This window comes from Myotis myotis, unplaced genomic scaffold (assembly GCF_014108235.1).
Source record: "Myotis myotis isolate mMyoMyo1 unplaced genomic scaffold, mMyoMyo1.p scaffold_m19_p_9, whole genome shotgun sequence".
NCBI lineage: Eukaryota > Metazoa > Chordata > Mammalia > Chiroptera > Vespertilionidae > Myotis > Myotis myotis.
The window spans coordinates 40,166,748-40,184,114 of record NW_023416401.1 but is presented as its reverse complement, the minus strand read 5'-3'; the positions used below and the strand labels follow the sequence as shown (position 1 = coordinate 40,184,114).

Genomic DNA, 17,367 nt, shown 5'->3' with positions numbered 1-17,367 from the left:
AAAAGAGCCCAACTGGCCTGGCTCAGTGGTTGAGCATTGACCTATGGAACCAGGAGGTCTCGGTTCTAGTCCCAGTCAGGGCACATGCCCAGGTTGCAGGGTCAGTCCCCGGTGGGGGGCGTGCAGGAGGCAGCTGATCAATGATTCTCTCTCATCATTGATGTTTCTATCTCTCCCTCTCCCTTCCTCTCTGAAATGAAAAAAAATATATAAGGATAAAATAAAGAAGTAAAAAGAAATAGATGAAATTAACTATATTTTTTATGTAATTAAATTTATCTAAAATAGCCCTGGCTAGGTAACTCAGTTAATTAGAGAATTGTTCCCATACACCAAGGTTGCCAGTTTGATCCTTGGTCAGGGCACATACAAGAATCAACTAATGAATGCATAAATAAGTGGAATAACAAATCGATGTTTCTTTCTCAAATCAATAAATTTAAAAAATCTAAAATATTTTTTCAACATGTAATCAATACAAAAATTTATTGAGACTTTCTACATTCTTTTTTTTTATTTTTTTTTAATTAAATCTTTATTGTTCAGATTATTACATTTGTTCCTCTTTTTTCCCCCCCATAACTCCCCTCCTCCCAGTTCCCGCCCCACCCTCCGCCCTCACTCCCCACCCACTGTCCTCATCCATAGGTGCATGATTTTTGTCCAGTCTCTTCCCGAATCTCCCACACCCCTTTCCCCCCCAGGAATAGTCAGTCCATTCCCTTTCTATGTCCCTGATTCTATTATAATCAACAGTTCATTCTGTTCATCAGATTATTTATTCACTTGATTCTTAGATTCACTTGTTGATAGATGCATATTTGTTGTTCATAATTTGTATCTTTACCTTTTTCTCCCTCTTCCTCTTCTTAAAGGATACCTTTCAGCATTTCATATAATCCTGGTTTGGTGGTGATGAACTCCTTTAGCTTTTCCTTATCTGTGAAGCTCTTTATCTGACCTTCAATTCTGAATGATAGCTTTGCTGGATAAAGTAATCTTGGTTGTAGGTTCTTGGTATTCATCACTTTGAATATTTCTTGCCACTCCCTTCTGGCCTGCAAAGTTTCTGTTGAGAAATCAGCTGACAGTCGTATGGGTATTCCCTTGTAGGTAACTGAGTTTCTTTCTCTTGCTGTTTTTAAGATTCTCTCTTTATCTTTTGCTCTTGGCATTTTAATTATGATGTGTCTTGGTGTGGTCCTCTTTGGATTCCTTTTGTTTGGGGTTCTCCGCGCTTCTTGGACCTGTAAGTCCATTTCTTTCACCAGGTGGGGGAAGTTTTCTGTCATTATTTCTTCAAATAGGTTTTCAATATCTTGCCCTCTCTCTCCTTCTGGTACCCCTATAATTCTGATGTTGGTACGCTTGAAGCTGTCCCAGAGGCTCCTTACACTATGCTCGCATTTTTGGATTCTTTTTTCATTTTGCTTTTCCGGTTGGGTGTTTTTTGCTTCCTCGCATTTCAAATCGTTGACTTGATTCTTGCGCTCCTCTGGTCTGCTGTCGGGAGTCTGTATAATATTCGTTATTTCAGTCCGTGTATGCTTAATTTCTAGTTGGTTCCCCAATATAAGATCGAGGGTCTTATTAGTTTTCTTGTAGATCTCATTAAGTTTATCGGCGGCTTCTAAACAGTTCTTGAGAGACCTTAAAAGTGTGGTTCTGAACTCTATATCTTCCATTGACAATTTTGTCCTGTTTCTTTGTCTCCGCATTTTGTTATGCTTCCTTGGTGCACCCCCTAGTGGTCTTTGTTCGCAGTCTTATAGTTAAATCTTAATTGTTGTAGCTAATTCCAGGGAGGGTTTGACCTCCAGGCCAAGTGGCTATGAGAATCAGCTGTGTCAGCAGTGAGAGAACTTCTGTCCTCTAGGGAGGTGCTAATCTAGCCTTTGCCTGAGGCTATCCGGCAAATGCCTCAGTGCAGGGCTTGGGCGGGGCGGGTCGCACAGGATCAACAGGGTGGGCCAGAGAGAGCAGTTATGGCGGCTCTCAGTCCTGTCCCCAGGGGCTCTGCCTCTCTGAGTCCCAGCACCCGCTGCCAAGCTGGGAGAGAAAGCTGCACTCGCTCTGACCGAAGCCAGACAGTCCCGCTTCCCCCGTTTGAGTCTGGGTCCCTAAAGACTCGCCTGTATCTGGAGCTCAGAGTCTGCGACTCCCTCCCGATTGAAAACGCCAACCGCGCCCTCCGCCGCCAGCCCGCTCGCGCACTCCGCACCTCAGAATTTGACTTCAGCACTGCGCCTCCTCTGAGTGTCCGTATGCGTTTCTCTTTCCTCCTAGTTGTAGGACTTCCACTCAGCCAGCGTTCCTGTGGTTCTGGGTGATATCCCTTCCGTTTTTTGGTTTCACTTTTGAAGTAGTTGTTCAAAGCTGCAAACTCCGGCGTTAACCTATGCCGCCATCTTGGTTCTCCCGAGACTTTCTACATTCTTATTCTTCATACTGATTCTTAAAAATCGGATGTGTATATAATTTGTACAGCACATCGCAATTTGGTTGGCTGCATTTCAAATGCTCAAAGCCACATGTGGCTAGTGGCTACTGTATTGGGCCACACAAACCTACTATATACAGTATAATGAACAAATGAGGTTATGTGATTTTTCTGAAGAACCAGAATAGAGCTGGTTATTTGTGCTGGGCATTTCCCATCTCTTTCCCACTCCCTACATCATCCCATTCCCCTCCTCTCCCAGCACTGAGGGCCTGTATCTTCAGGCAGAAATTTTAAAGTAAGTGACTAAACCCATTATGAATATTTACATAAAAGTGTTCAGCACCTTTAAAATGAATCGCAGATGAACTGTTTTAAGAATAAGACAAAAGAACTATTTTAAGAATCAGACAAAAGGCTATTTGAGAAATAAGACTTTAAGATAAAAGAAAATTATGTTAACTGTCAACATTTTGTCAACTGGAACACTTGGTTTAATTTTTTAAAGTTGTTTACAGTAATTACTAAGTGTTGTTTGGGGGTAGGCATATACACCAATTAGTGATCTTGCCCCAAGTGCCAAAATGCTTTGTCTGTGATTTGAGTTGATGTGCCAAGATCCAGTTAGGTTTAGAAGTTTTTTAATTGTTTTAAAAGCTGTATTTAACATTCATGAAGGGTGTCAGTATTACACTTTTTATTTTGACAGTCTTAGGCAGTCATTAAAGTGCCATAGTACACATTAAAGATTATACATGGCTTTTCAATAAGAAAAATTAGCCTTATGGAGTCTGGCCAACTTCCAACTTAGATAAAGAACCTTTATTTATTTTGATTTTCACTACATAGTCATACCTTCTTCATTTCCTTTTTATAAACTATTAAAGTAGTTTTTGTTTGTGTTTCTAAATATAATTCAATTAGCTACTTCATTTCACATCAGTAATGGGCAAAATTTTACTAGATATATATTTTGCCCATTTAGGAAAGCCGAATGACCTTTTGGATATCCTTCCGGACATACTTCTGGACAAAGCTGGGGCTGCGAGGGCCAAGGCAAGCCACCACGCCACACCTGTGAGGGCTGAGCTCCTTGCATGAATTTCGTGCATCGGGCCTCTAGTCTTTTTCTATTTGGTGAAGATAGTATAGTATACTATAAAATTGTGTACTTGCCTAGCTCTAAATGATGGTGAGCTGACCAAAAATGTTAATGATGTCATTGCAAAGTAATTCATTATGTATGGAAAGGGACATCTTTTGTAATACAGTGGCTGCTTGGGCAATATTTCATACCTATGCATATAGGTTTATGAAGCCCAGGGCTTTTGTTAGATAGTTAGCCCTGGCATTTATGGGATTGGCTTTAATACTTAACACTGCTGTTAGACACCAGAATTTATAAGAACCTCAGAGCTTAACTGCTATAGAGATGATAAAAGAACTTAAGAGTTATCACAACTCTAGAGTAAAAAAAATGGATTATATTTTGGGAATCTTGAAAAACTAATCTTTACCTTTTATCTAGTAAGTATAGTATTATGCTGCATTTCTTATGTACATATGTATAGTGCTACCAATATGGAAGCTGTGGGAATAGCATTTATTTACAGTAATGTAAAAAATATCCTATATAATAAAAGGCTAAGGCAAATCGACTGAATGGCGGAATGACCGGTTGCTATGATGTGCACTGACCACCGGTGGGGGGGAGCAGATTCTCAACACAGGAGCTGCCCCCTGGTGGTCAGTGCACTTTCAGAGGGAGTGCTGCTCACCAGAAACTCGGCTCAAGGCTGGCAAGTGCAGGTGCGGTGGCAAGAGCCTCTCCTATCTCCATGGCAGTTGGATATCCCCCAAGGGCTCCTAGACTGCTCGAGGGCACATGCCGGGCTGAGGGACCCCCCCCCCCCGAGTGCACAAATTTTGTGCACTGGGCCTCTAGTATATATATAATGAAGAGTTAACTCTAGGACAGCCGTGGGCAAACTACGGCCTGTTTGAAATGAATAAAACTAAAAAAAAAAAAAAAAAAAAAAAAAAAAAAAAGACCGTACCCTTTTATGTAATGATGTTTACTTTGAATTTATATTAGTTCACACAAACACTCCATCCATGCTTTTGTTCCGGCCCTCCAGTCCAGTTTAAGAACCCATTGTGGACCTCGAGTCAAAAAGTTTGCCCACCCCTGCTCTAGGAACAAGTTACTTGGAGTCTTTTAATTAAAGCATTCCCTGCTAGGTTCATAAGAGCAAACAAGCTTAATATTTATTACATTGTCCATTTATAAGAAAATAATGATTCACATCTTAAATGGTAATTTTTCCCTCTGAATTAATAAATTTCTTCACTGCTGAAAAATAGTTGTGATTTTTAATGTATTCATGCCTCACAAATTATATAGATGATATGCCTTCAAACAGGCTCACTACCCCTTCCTGCCAACACCCCCCCCCCCCCCCCCGTTTTTCCCCATTCTAACTACACATGAGAAAGATAGACTTTGCTTTAATATTGGATTTGTGATTTTCTTAATCCAATATTAGTCTAAGGTTAAGTCAGCTTTGATAGTTACTTTTCCAAAAATGTTTACGTCCAAAATTCTTAGAGGAGACCTTTGGTTTCAGCCAATATTTTTCAACTTTACTTAAGTTATAATCAGAAGTATTAGAAATATATAGTGAAATTAAATTATGCTTTAATTCACTTCACACCCTTGGTGACAATTTGTATTTGTAGATGACTTTTTAAACTATAGTTTTTACAAACTATGTTTTTATGGATGTTAAAGCAGAAATAAACAGACTTCATTTTCTCAAATCTAGCCTGCTTCTTATGTAAAGTGACCATATGCCCTGGCTTACCAGCAACTGTTCTGGTTAATATCTGTTGTTCTGGCTAATTATTAATAGGGCTCTTGTTTACTCTAAAAAATGTTCTGGTTTTGGTTATAAATCATATGATCAGAAGCTTTAAGGAATTTGAAGTATAAACTAATAAAAAAAGGCCATTTTTAAAATGACCTTTTGTAGTCAGGAGTATTTCCTTCTCAACTATGTACAGACCTATCTAAACTTTTTTAAAAAAATAATATTATGGTATAGATGATATAAGCAATAATATTATTTGATTTATTGATAGTACTCTGAAATTCCTGAGTTTAGAAGTAGTTTGTTTTGAAATTCCTGAGTTTAGAAGTAGTTTGTTTAATACTGACAGGAAAGGGATGCAGGAACAATTAGTGATGGTAAGAAACAAAGTGCTTTTCCTATATGTCTCTTTTGAAGCTAAATATAACTGTCATAAAATTAGAGCAGGACTAGTTTTCATCTTTCTAGAGAAGTTGAGAAATTAGGTGGTTTGACTAGCATTATATGTACAAACTAATAGATAAGTTGATCCAAGACTCCAGACCCAATCTTCTTGCTATAAATCCTATAGCTGTGCTCTTGCAGCATACCCTACTAGTTTTGAGTAGTAAATTTATTTAAAACTTATCCTGTGCTTTTAAATTTTTTAATTTAGAAAATATTTTTGAGAAAATAACCAAATAAAGTTTCTGAATTTTGATTTAAAATTCCTATTACCTACAGGCAGTTCTGGTACATTTTTCTATTCAAAAAGCTTTACATTTTATGAGGTTACTAAAAGGACTCAGTCAGGGTTGGAGTGAAGCACCTATTATATGGATTAATCTCAGTTCATTTTTTAGATTTTTTTGCATTAATAATTGTATTTATGGCACAGGTGCCTTTTTATTTGCCTTATAATAGGTGTAGATATTTGAGAGATGAATATAAATTGACTTAATAGAATTGGCAAACATGTTCATATTAGCCTTTCTCAAATCTAGAGAATCCCAAGCTGTGGATTCTTCTATAAAGTAAGTTTAAAACTAAATAGATTAAAGGACCTTGAGTTATGTTGTAATCTCAGAAGGGACCAGAGCAGGAAGTGCTCCAAAAAATTGTGACAATTGTGTGTTCTACAATCAGTGATGGCATATAGCTACATTCCCAGCATATGGTACTTGGTAAGTCCTGAGCTGGGAGATAGGACCAGGGTTTAAGCTCTGGCCCTATCTCTGATTATCTGCTTTTTTTCTAGACAAGTCTTATTTCCCCAATTGAAAAATGAGAATATTCATGGTTACAGTGTCCAAAAGAGTTGTTGTAAGACTTCATAGAAGTTTGAAGCAGCATGCCTATTGAGCAAGCAGAGTGGTGGGAGAAGAACCGTGCCTATTGGGAGCAGAAGGCATGTGCAAAGGTTCTGCTCTGGAGCATCACTGTGAATTCTGAAAACTCTAAGTATATAGTAATGTATTTGTGTAGGTTGCTATTGGAAAATCAGCAGAAGCTCCACCTAATTGGTTTGATGAACTCTAATTTTGATTATGATCCTATTGAGCAAGTAATTTAGCTTATCTGTGCCTCGGTTGTTTATGAATGATAGGAAGAGACTAATATATATGTTGGGTATTTCACAGGATTGTTGATAGGACTGAATGATTATATGTGTGTATCCAAACAGTATAAGAAACTCTTATTAATCATAGATAGTTTTAAGAGCTACAGCCAATCATAGAGATCTCTCCAATTGCTAGTTACAAAATTATAGTTAGTGAATGTTGAATTGCTATGTAAATTGTGAGACATTTATAATTATAGAAGGGGTTAAATTACAATTTGTTAAATGCTTTTACATATCTTATTTGAGTCACATAATTAAGTTTAAATAAATCAGGTAGTTTATTTTATTGTTATTTCCATTTTATTTTATTCCAAGGGACGTTAAAAATCATCTAGCCCAACTGCAAAATTGCATAGGGAGGAAAAACCAATTTATTTATTTCAGAAATTGGTGGTTGTAAGAAATAATTTATTTAACAGAGATTTATGATAAACTCAGCTTCAAGTCCAAGAAAGGAAGTGTTGGTATCAAGTTGATTGTCATCTGAGCTAATTTAGTAAATACCTGATTATATTTGATTCTTTCTTTTGACAATAGTATCTGTTACTATTTGGCTTTGTTCAGCAGTGTGTATCCCCACTTTTTCTTATTTCTAGGCTGTCTTCAGTCCAATTTCCCTATTTCATCCTTATCAATTCATTAGCTTATTTAACCATCTTCTAAGAAAGAGGGTTAGGTCGTGTGGATTGGTGTTTGAGCTTCAACCTATGAACCAGGAGGTCACGGTGCAACTGGTCTGGTCACATACCCGGGTTGCGGGCTCAATCCCCAGTGTGGGGTGTGTAGGAGGCAGCCAATCAATGATTCTCTCTTGTCATTGTTGTTTCTATCTCTCTCTCCCTTTCTTTCTGAAATCAATAAAAATACATTATTTTTTAAAAAGGAGGGTTATTTTTAAAAACTCAAATACTAATTATTTTAACAATTCAAGTTAAATGAAGAGATAGACTTTTTTTTATTTACACCTATTTCTTATTTAGCTAAACTAGTTTTATCATGCAAACTAATATGGTATTAATTAAAGCACGTAACTGTTTGGTTTTCTATTTTTGATCTATTCGACTAGAGCAGCGGTTCTCAACCTGTGGGTCGTGATCCCTTTGGGGGTCAAATGACCCTTTCACAGGGGTCGCCTAAGACCATCGGAAAACACATATATAATTACATATTGTTTTTGTGATTAATCACTATGCTTTAACTATGTTCAATTTGTAACAATGAAAATACATCCTGCATATCAGATATTTACATGATGATTCATAACAGTAGCAAAATTAGTTATGAAGTAGCAAAAAAAATAATTTTATGGTTGGGGATCACCACAACATGAGCAACTGTATTAAAGGGTCGCAGCATTAGGAAGGTTGAGAACCACTGGACTAGAGCCTTCGTCTAATGTATTCTTCAGAGTCATGCTAGAGTCTAGGATCATATTATAGGTTATAATGAATTATTTTTTGTAACCAGACCCTCTTGGACATAGTCCAAGACAAACTTGTTCTATTCAAAATTCTGTGTTTTACTATAATAGGAAGTGTTACTTGAGGGTCCAGTGTAGTCAATTTATTTTTACTAAAGTTTTACCAATATAAACTTAAAAAATAAATTCTTTAGATCAGTACTGGACTCAAAGTATTTTCAGAATACATACTAATTGCTCATTTTCTGCTGTTTGACCCTTTTAAAATTGGCAACCAAATTCAGGAAATGAAATGTAGTTTATTAGAAAATACCTTTCTCACAGAAGATCAGGTTTCAGATCTTCTCAGGTTTTGTGGGAATGGATCAAATACACTGGACAAAAATAGGCTAAAGTTCCTCACTTCCAATTAGAAATTGCTGTACTCATTTCTCAGAAAATCCATTTTAGTTATATAGTTTATTAAAATTATATTGGTAAACTAAGGAATAAGTGTTTTGACCATATCTTTGCTGTAATAGTGATGTACTAGACACGTTTTGGATCTGCTCACTGCAATCATTGCAGTTGTAACCAGTTTCAAGCACAGGAAACCTGACAGCCCCTCACCTGGACTTTCTGTTCTGGGGGCTTCTCTGAAACCTTTGGAAATAGAAACAGAACCTGAAAGTGTGAGGAAATTAATAACGCGTGAGGCATCACTTAACTGATAGAAGTCAGACTGGTGGATAAATGCTCCTCTTGCATGTCTTTAGCTTCATGGCTCCTAAGAAGGTACCAATTTGCCCGTAGTAGGGGATGAACTCCAGAATTCACTCTTGTATTGGCCTTCCCTCCCTCCCCATTTCTTTCTCCTAATCCCCCACTTCTGTTCCCTAATTAAAGCACATAACTAACTGTTCCCTGGGATGACTTCCCAATAAAGAACTTGCACATAATCTAGAGGATTTAGGCTCTACTTTCTAGAGAGAACCCAAACTAAGAGATCATGGTTAAACATGAGATTTCCATTTTAGTATTTTTGTTAATGGAAATTTTAACTTTCTTCATTTTTTTTCTTTTTTGTTAATCCTTACCCGGGGATATTTTTTCTATTGATTTCTTTCCATAGAGAGAGTGAAAGGGGAGAGACAGGGAGAGAGAAATATCGATGTGTGAGAGAGAGACATCAATTGGTTGCCTCCCACATGTACCCTGACCTGGGCTGGGGATGGAGCCTGCAACAGAGGTGGTGGCCCTTGACCAGAATTGAACCCTTGACCCTTCAGTCTGTGGGCTGATGTTATAACCACTGAGAAAACTGGCTAGGAGGAAAATTTAATTTTTGAAAGTTTGTAAGCATGGATGGGAGTTAGATTAATTCTATGTACTACCTTGTTAAAATGTTAATGCTGACTCCAAATTGGTTGAACACGTGCATTTTAGGCTATTTTTCTGATAGTGATAATGGTTGGATTTCAAAGAACTCATACACTATTGCTCAGTCTCTTAAAGGTAAGAGAATCTTTTCTTGTTGCTTCTCAAACTTTAGTGGACATCAGCATAATCTAGAAAATATGTAAATATATAGATTCATACAATCTACCCACCAGAGATTCTAATGTGATATGTCTAAATGGAGTTTAGAAATCTGCCTTTTTAATAGGCATCTCCCAGGTGAGTCAGATGGTCCAGAGACTACATTTTGAGAAACATTGTACACGATTACAGTAGTAATACTGCTGGGTGTAATCTATAACTATGAAGTATATTAAAACTAATTGACTCCACAGAGATTGAATTAGTACTGTTAATCATATGTTCTAATAAATCGAGCTAAAACCAATAAGTCAGATTAAAAGGGTAACCCAATTTTTACTTGAGTCACTGTGCTTTTCCTTTGTATAAATTTTATTTGGTACTAGAGGCCTGGTGCATGAAATTCATGCACAGGTAGGGTCCCTAGGCCTGGCCGGCGATCAGGGCCGATTGGGGAGACTGGCAGAGCGATTGGGAGGGGGGGGTCCCCACTGGCAATCGCCTTGGTTGGCTTGGGGTCTGTGGGCAGGGGGGAGCTCCTGCATTGATCATCTGCCCCTGGTGGTCAGTGCGCATCATAGTGACCGGTTGTTCCACCTGTCATTCCGCTGTTCAGTCGATTTGCATATTAGGCTTTTTATTATATAGTATTACTTGGTTTTAACAGCATTAACATGTGGTTTGTTATGGTACCAAGGAACTGCTAAGAATTTAATTTACACTAGATGTGTTTAATATATGCTTACTGGTGGAACTAGCAAAGGTCATTTATCTCAAAGACGTAAACACATCCTAAAAAGTAAAACTGTGGGAAGAGACTGATGTTGTCATGCTGGATGGACTGAACAACTTTCCTTACTGAATGACCTGTAGCCAGGTTCTGGTGTAGCCAGGTTCTAGATTCAGGGTACAGGTTTCTGGCCTATGGCCAGGTTCCAGTGGTTAGCTCTGTATTATAAAGAACAGTATACTTGTTTCTGAGCAACATATATTTGTTTTAAATTTTGTTAGACAATTGTTTGGAAAGTGACTAGAGCATAATTTAAGAGATCACTAAAATGCTATGTAGATGGTATTTATTATTCAGATCTTATATTATTGAAATTTGATTACAATATAAATATTTTCAGAAAAGTGAATAAAGTTATTGATCTTGTATTTCTCAATGTTTCAAGATTCATTCAGAAATTCATTAGATTTAAAATGTTTTCGTGTTGGAAGTTTTTCTCACTCCTAATGTAAATCATTGTAGAAACTATAGGCAAAGAACTTCCAAGGAAATAGACTTAAGATAGAACTTTGAAACTAAAAATTTGCCATGCAAGTTATAATCTCACTTTGTCAATAATAATAACTTCTAAGATAATAGTTTCATGGTTACTTTTATATATAGAAACATTTAAAAATTATCTTTGAGATTTGTTATTCCCTGCCCTCTTTTCAGTTGTTTATAGTAATACTCTAAATCTGTGAAAATAAATGCAGGTTAAATACTAATTTAATGAATAGTCACATAAGATTAAATTGCTTATTATATAATAAAATAGTTTTAATAAGAATGTATAATTAGTAGCATGCCTGTGCCATTCCCTTCTCCCTTGCCTTCCCCTACAGGCATGTATTTCCTAAACTCCAAGAGACCCATGAGACCTGCCACCAGGGGAGCAATGGGCAGCGGAGCTGGTCTCAGGGGGCTAACCTCCTGAACCTGTTGCCAAGGCCTCCTTTTCTCTGAATTCCCTATGAGCCAAAACTGCCCAGCCTAGGCTCTCCTGTTGCTTCTTCTATGCCCTTCCTAGCTTCACTGTCCTAAGTGTGTTTTTGCTGCAGTCAATAAATTCTTGCTTACTTTTCTTAAAAAAAAAAAAAAAAAAAAGAATGTATAATTAGTAGGCTTAATTGGTAAGTAGTAATTTTGTCTTTAGGTATACCACCTACATACAAGTTTTTTAATCGTAAGAGGAAAAGCAATTCATTTACCATGGATATAAATTCAAATTATATTATTAGCACAAAGCTTATTTGTATAGCAATTAAACATCTTTTAGGAAATTAAAATTGACTGCAAGAGCTCAGTAAGAGCAGTTTGTGTTATAAGTAGATCTATTTGTTGGTTCTAATATCAAGTCATTTCCTGCTCTTAGGTTTTAGAATGTTTTGTCACACTCTTCTGAACTTCTTTCTGATTAATGACATACATTTCTTAAATATCTTGCATATGAACTTTGTTCATTAACTCCATTTCCTAATCAATTAATGAGTCTGAGGCTAATTTAATATTATTTTTAGAAAATGTTAAGTCCTATTCTGTCTTATTACACCCAAAACATTTTGAACCCACTCTCCCTATCATTTACTATCAAGGAAATACAGTAGGATTTAATACTGACCTACAATAAATTTAATTTAGAAAAGAATCTTTTGGAGGAAAAAAGCATATTCTAGAGCCCTGAAGAAATAATTCAATTGATAGTAGAAAGAGCACAATTCTTAGAACAATAGAAATCCTTGGACAACTAATTTGATGTCATATAAGATAATAGATATAAAATGCCTTTGAAAAACTCAGATACTAGGCACAAGTAAGGTGTAATTTAGTCTATCTATTTGAAAGTTCCTTTCTTTGTATAGAGATGATTGAATTTGAATTTAAAAAATTATTTAAACGCTTTAATTACCTTGATATATTGCTCTCAAAATATGTTTAACAATGGCTTCTTGACTCTTTAATTGGATTCACTTACATGGGTTTCTAATTTTTTAATTTAATAAGGTTAAATATTTTTCAATATTAAATCTTGATGCTTTCCAAGGTTGCTGATTTAATTTTTATATCTCTGATAAAAATAAAATGTATATTCTAAGTTAAGCTTTGACTTCTCTTACTCAAGCTATTTGTTGAAATTTATTATAAATTCTATTAATAGGGGGGAAAGGATATTGACATTTGCTGCACCTACTCTGCTCTAGGAACTGTGTTGAGTGTTTTATACAATAAATCATGTAATTCTTCCAACAACTCTTAGAAAATGGTAGTCGTTACCATAACTTATAGATGGAGAAAAGAGAACTCAGAGGGTTCAATAATTCCCTTGCATAAACTAGATTGTAGCAGAGTGAGTATTCAAACCCATTTCAGTTTGGCTCAAAAACTCATATGTTTTTCAACATGCTATCCTTTCTCTTTACTATAAAGTTAAGAAACAAATGGAAGTGATTATTTTCCACAGCCACTTGGACTGAACTAAATTTACCAAATTTAGAAGCATTCCTCAGGTAGGATTTTCCCTGTGAAAAGATAAAGAAGTTAGGAGAATTAACATTTAGTTCTAGGAGTCAGAGTTGAAATTTTTGAACCTTTGGTTCTCAAGCTTTCTGTAATCCCATTTTCTTGGAATTCCTCAAGTTAAAAACATTTAAAGCAATTTTGAGCACCTGTGTGCAAAGCACTGTTACTCCTTAAATAACATGTTCTATCATCTCTACCAGGGGTTTTGACTCCTGCAGTTCTGGTCTTCATAACCTTATTGAAGTTCTAACCAAACTTTAGATGGCTTTTTTGGAAAATCCTAAACTATATCCATGTAAGAGTGACTAAAACAATACAAAAATACATACATCTATTCTAAGAAAATAAACAGTTGAGATAGTTTAAAACAATATTAAGTCAGAAAATGACAATAAGACCCACAATATGAAGGAATGTGAAACACTTATCAATTTGATATAAAATTTTACGATGGCATTAAGAGATTAGGGTTTGAAATGGCAGTCACCTTCATTATCAATGGCAACTCCAATAAATTCAGCCACTATACCAAAAAAGTTTGGGGGTAATAATGATATAGATTAAAATAGAAAAGCAAATAATTTTTTAGTTCAGCAAAGACTCATTAATGTAACTCTATAACACATTTTTATTTTTTTACAAATTCTTTAGAAAACAGAGATTAGATTTCATGTAGCATTCAGAAGAATCAATATAGAGTAGTGAAAAAATTATTAGTCTGGGCTGGTGTTGAGGAAACATGTTCTGGTTCTAGATCTACCTTTAGCTTGTTTGTAGTAATTTAGCATATTTTGAGGCTTTTCATTCAACTCAAATAATGAGGTGTTGGATTCATTAGTTATCTTTAAGAGTCCTAGCTCAAAAATATTATGATTCTGAGTGTTTTTGATAGGAAACACATGAAGGTACTCAGGAAGCAAAGAGGTTACTATTGTTAAGAAACTTAGCATTGTTGACAAAAAGAGTCATTGTATGAAACTGTGTGGCTAGGATAAAGACAAAGGAATGCATTCCCAACTAGACTTAAAGAATGAAAAGATTTTTAAGCGAGTAGAACACTTTTTGACCTGGGCCCTGACATAATGAAGGGCTGTATAAAACACAAATACACACATATACAAAAACACAGACTCCTAATTTGATTGATAAGTGTATATAGCCTTAATTTTAATCAAAACATCACAGGGTATCAATGTTTTAAAGGAATCAATTTATGGAAAATACATAAAAGTTATTTTTTCATATATTTAAAACTGAAAATCCTATTAAATGAAAACTATAGAATCCCTCTCTAAAATGTAGAGTTAGGCTTTAAATATTATCTATAGATTTGATATGAAAAGATATATCTAGTTCCTAAGTAGTTTTCCTCAAAACCATAAACATAAAACAATAATAAATAAATTGTAATCCTAAATTAAGTTTATTTTCAAACAGTAAGCCCTGTATTTAAACATTATATGGTTTTAAAAATGTACATTACTATATATAATAGATTCACTAGAAATACTAAAAGTATAGTCTATTGGTATATACCCATATCTTGCCTGAAAACTAATTGAAAAGAGAAAAATTCAACCAACTAAAATTTTTTATTCTATTCTCCCCAAATTGTCAGAATACAGTTTATGGTAAAAAGACTTTTTTTGTTTTGGTTTGCTGAATCAGCACATTCCTTTTGAAGATTCAACATTACATGGCTTTTTAGGAGTCTAACTGAATTATCTGAAGTGTTATGCAGAATTGACTTGGAGAGTAGGATTAAAAGGATTTCCTTGCAAATGAAATCTCATCTGAATATATATTCTCACTTAAAAAATTATTTATTAACATCCTAAAGAAACCCTAATAGCCTTTGAGTTTGAACATAAAAACAAAGTGAGGATTCTAGGGACAATGAAAAGAATACATGTCTTGTTGAGTTCAAGGAAAAGTCATATTAAGGTGGTCTACAAAAGCTCTTGACAGGAGACTATTCAGTATAAATCTGTTTTAAAAGGTATTTTAATTTCCAGATAAATTCATATGTTAACTGTTATGTTAAATTGAATGCCAAAAGATTTGTACATTGAATTTGATCTAATATTAAGGGGGTAGTTTGGTATGCAAAAATAAATCTAAAGGGATTGGTAAACTTTATTTTAAATGAGACAAACTAAAATAAATTAATTGGATCCATGAAAGATGTAAAAGAATTATTTTAAAATATAAAGAAAAGAAAGATCCAAATTTTCTTTAACCCCAGAAATTTTTCAGATGTAATAAGGCATGACAAAAACTTGTCTTCATTCCTTTCTATTCAACTCAGTAAGTGCTTTGAGCTCCAATGGTTAATCAGTTACCAGATTCCACATCTTTATTTTTTACAATCCCCAATTCTTGTTGTGAATTGTTCCTCTTAATGTACTTATAATCACCAAGAGGACACCACCATTTTTTCCACCTTAAAAAAGCAATTATTATTTCATCCACAATTAGATTTACCACTTAAAATTGTTACTGTATAGCAACAGCCCATAAAACATAATAGCATATTATCAAAGAAGTAGATGGCTTAAGATGAATTACTAATAGATGAAATATATTAGCAAAATTATTCAACTCAGCTTTTAAAATGGCTATAACCATATCCACCTTACAAAAAAGTGTAGCAAAAGTGCATTATAATCTTTATCCAAATAAGTCAGTAACATATATGCAAGTGTTATAAAACCATACCTAATTTACATAAAAGGTATAATGCAGGTATTATGTTAAAAAACAGATATCTTCTGAAACATCATTTAATTTAAGCTTCCAAAATTGCAGAGAAAATTGAGAAATATAAAAGCAATTTATTAACTTACCCTTCAGTTTATTTGGAAAACCTCTGCTCTTGGTCAAAAGCAGAAGGTGTTTCACTGCTGACTTTCCCTGAAGCTATGAACTTAAACAGTAAACCAGTGGAAACCACTTCTCTGGACCACGCTAGAGTTTGCTAGACAGTACTGCTGTGTGAAAGAAGTCTGCTGCATCTAAGCTATATACAATGTGCAATGGATAACCTAATATGTCTTTCATTTAACTGGCTGGGCAGGTTTCTACAGTCTGTGGAACATGGAATCAAACCAGAATATGTTGGCATAACAGGCCCGTCAAACCGGTTCTTCTGTAGATCCAGAACCCGTCCAACCAGTCTGCATCAAAGGCTCGCCCAACAAGCTGCAGCGGCTCAGCTCTGCTAAGCCTGTACCGGGTGAGTTATCCCCACCTGCCGTCAACTTCCAACAAACTGCTCAGAATGTTGTAGCCTCCGGCAAAATAATTCAGAGTTCTAGTGGGAGGAGTAGATCTGTGTCAGGTATAGCAAGAGTCCATTGTGATAAACCTCTCATTGTAGATACTTGAGTATCTATCATCCTCAGAGGTAGGTAATCCCTTTTAAAAATGTACTTCAGGCTCTCTGCAGACTAAAGCCTCTAGAAAGAGATTATCTACAAGAATGAAGATTCCGTGATGCCTGACCTTTTCCACTGGTCTACTTGGCTCTGTTCACTCTAGTTGAACCTTGAGGGGGAGGTTGATATTCCCACAAGAGTAGTGGCCCTGAGAGGTAAAAGGAACGGTTTTTAGAGGGAGGGAAAACTAAACATTTGTCTGGGTGTGTTGTCTTCCTTGTGCTTAAACAATCCTCATACCATTTCAGTTTGAAAAATTCCTATTTCTACATACTAGGGCAACTTGGAGAGGTTTTACTTTGAATATTCAACAGTTGAACACAAAATACTCATATCTACAAGGTGCCAGAAACTGTGTCAAGTATAGGGTTAGAGTGGTGAAAAAGACTAGTTTAGTAAGAGGTGGGAGGAACGTTCAGGTGCCCAGTTAAGCATGTCTAGTAATCTTTTGGAAGGAAGAAGTGAACAACACAAGATCACATTTTGACAGAAATTGGTTTATAGTAAGGGAGATCATGTGAGATTTGTCCTTACTCTCTCATAATACTTCTTTTCTATCTACTGATGTAGTGATTCTCAAACTTTCCTGCTGATTAAGAACACAAATTACTGGCCTCACTTCCAGAGATTCTGACTCAGTAGGTCTGGATGTTACCCAAGCACTTACGGTGATTATGCTGCAATTGTGGCAGAGACCATAGGCCCAGACTCCATGCTTAGCTTCTTTTCTGTTTTTTTGTACCTAATTAAATACGATACATATTAATAAAAATTTACTATATTTACTTTT

The 17,367-nt window shown here is 35.6% G+C and overlaps 1 protein-coding gene across 1 annotated transcript in view; it reads right to left on the bottom strand.

Moving 5' to 3' along the window:
- Positions 1-16,119, bottom strand: part of RBBP8 (RB binding protein 8, endonuclease) — a 98,107-nt gene extending 81,988 nt beyond the window's left edge. Inside the window, exon 1 of the mRNA XM_036321909.1 lies at positions 15,987-16,119. The gene's annotated coding sequence lies outside the window, so the exon portion shown is untranslated. The remainder of the gene's footprint in view (positions 1-15,986) is intronic.
- Positions 16,120-17,367: the final 1,248 nt, after the last annotated feature.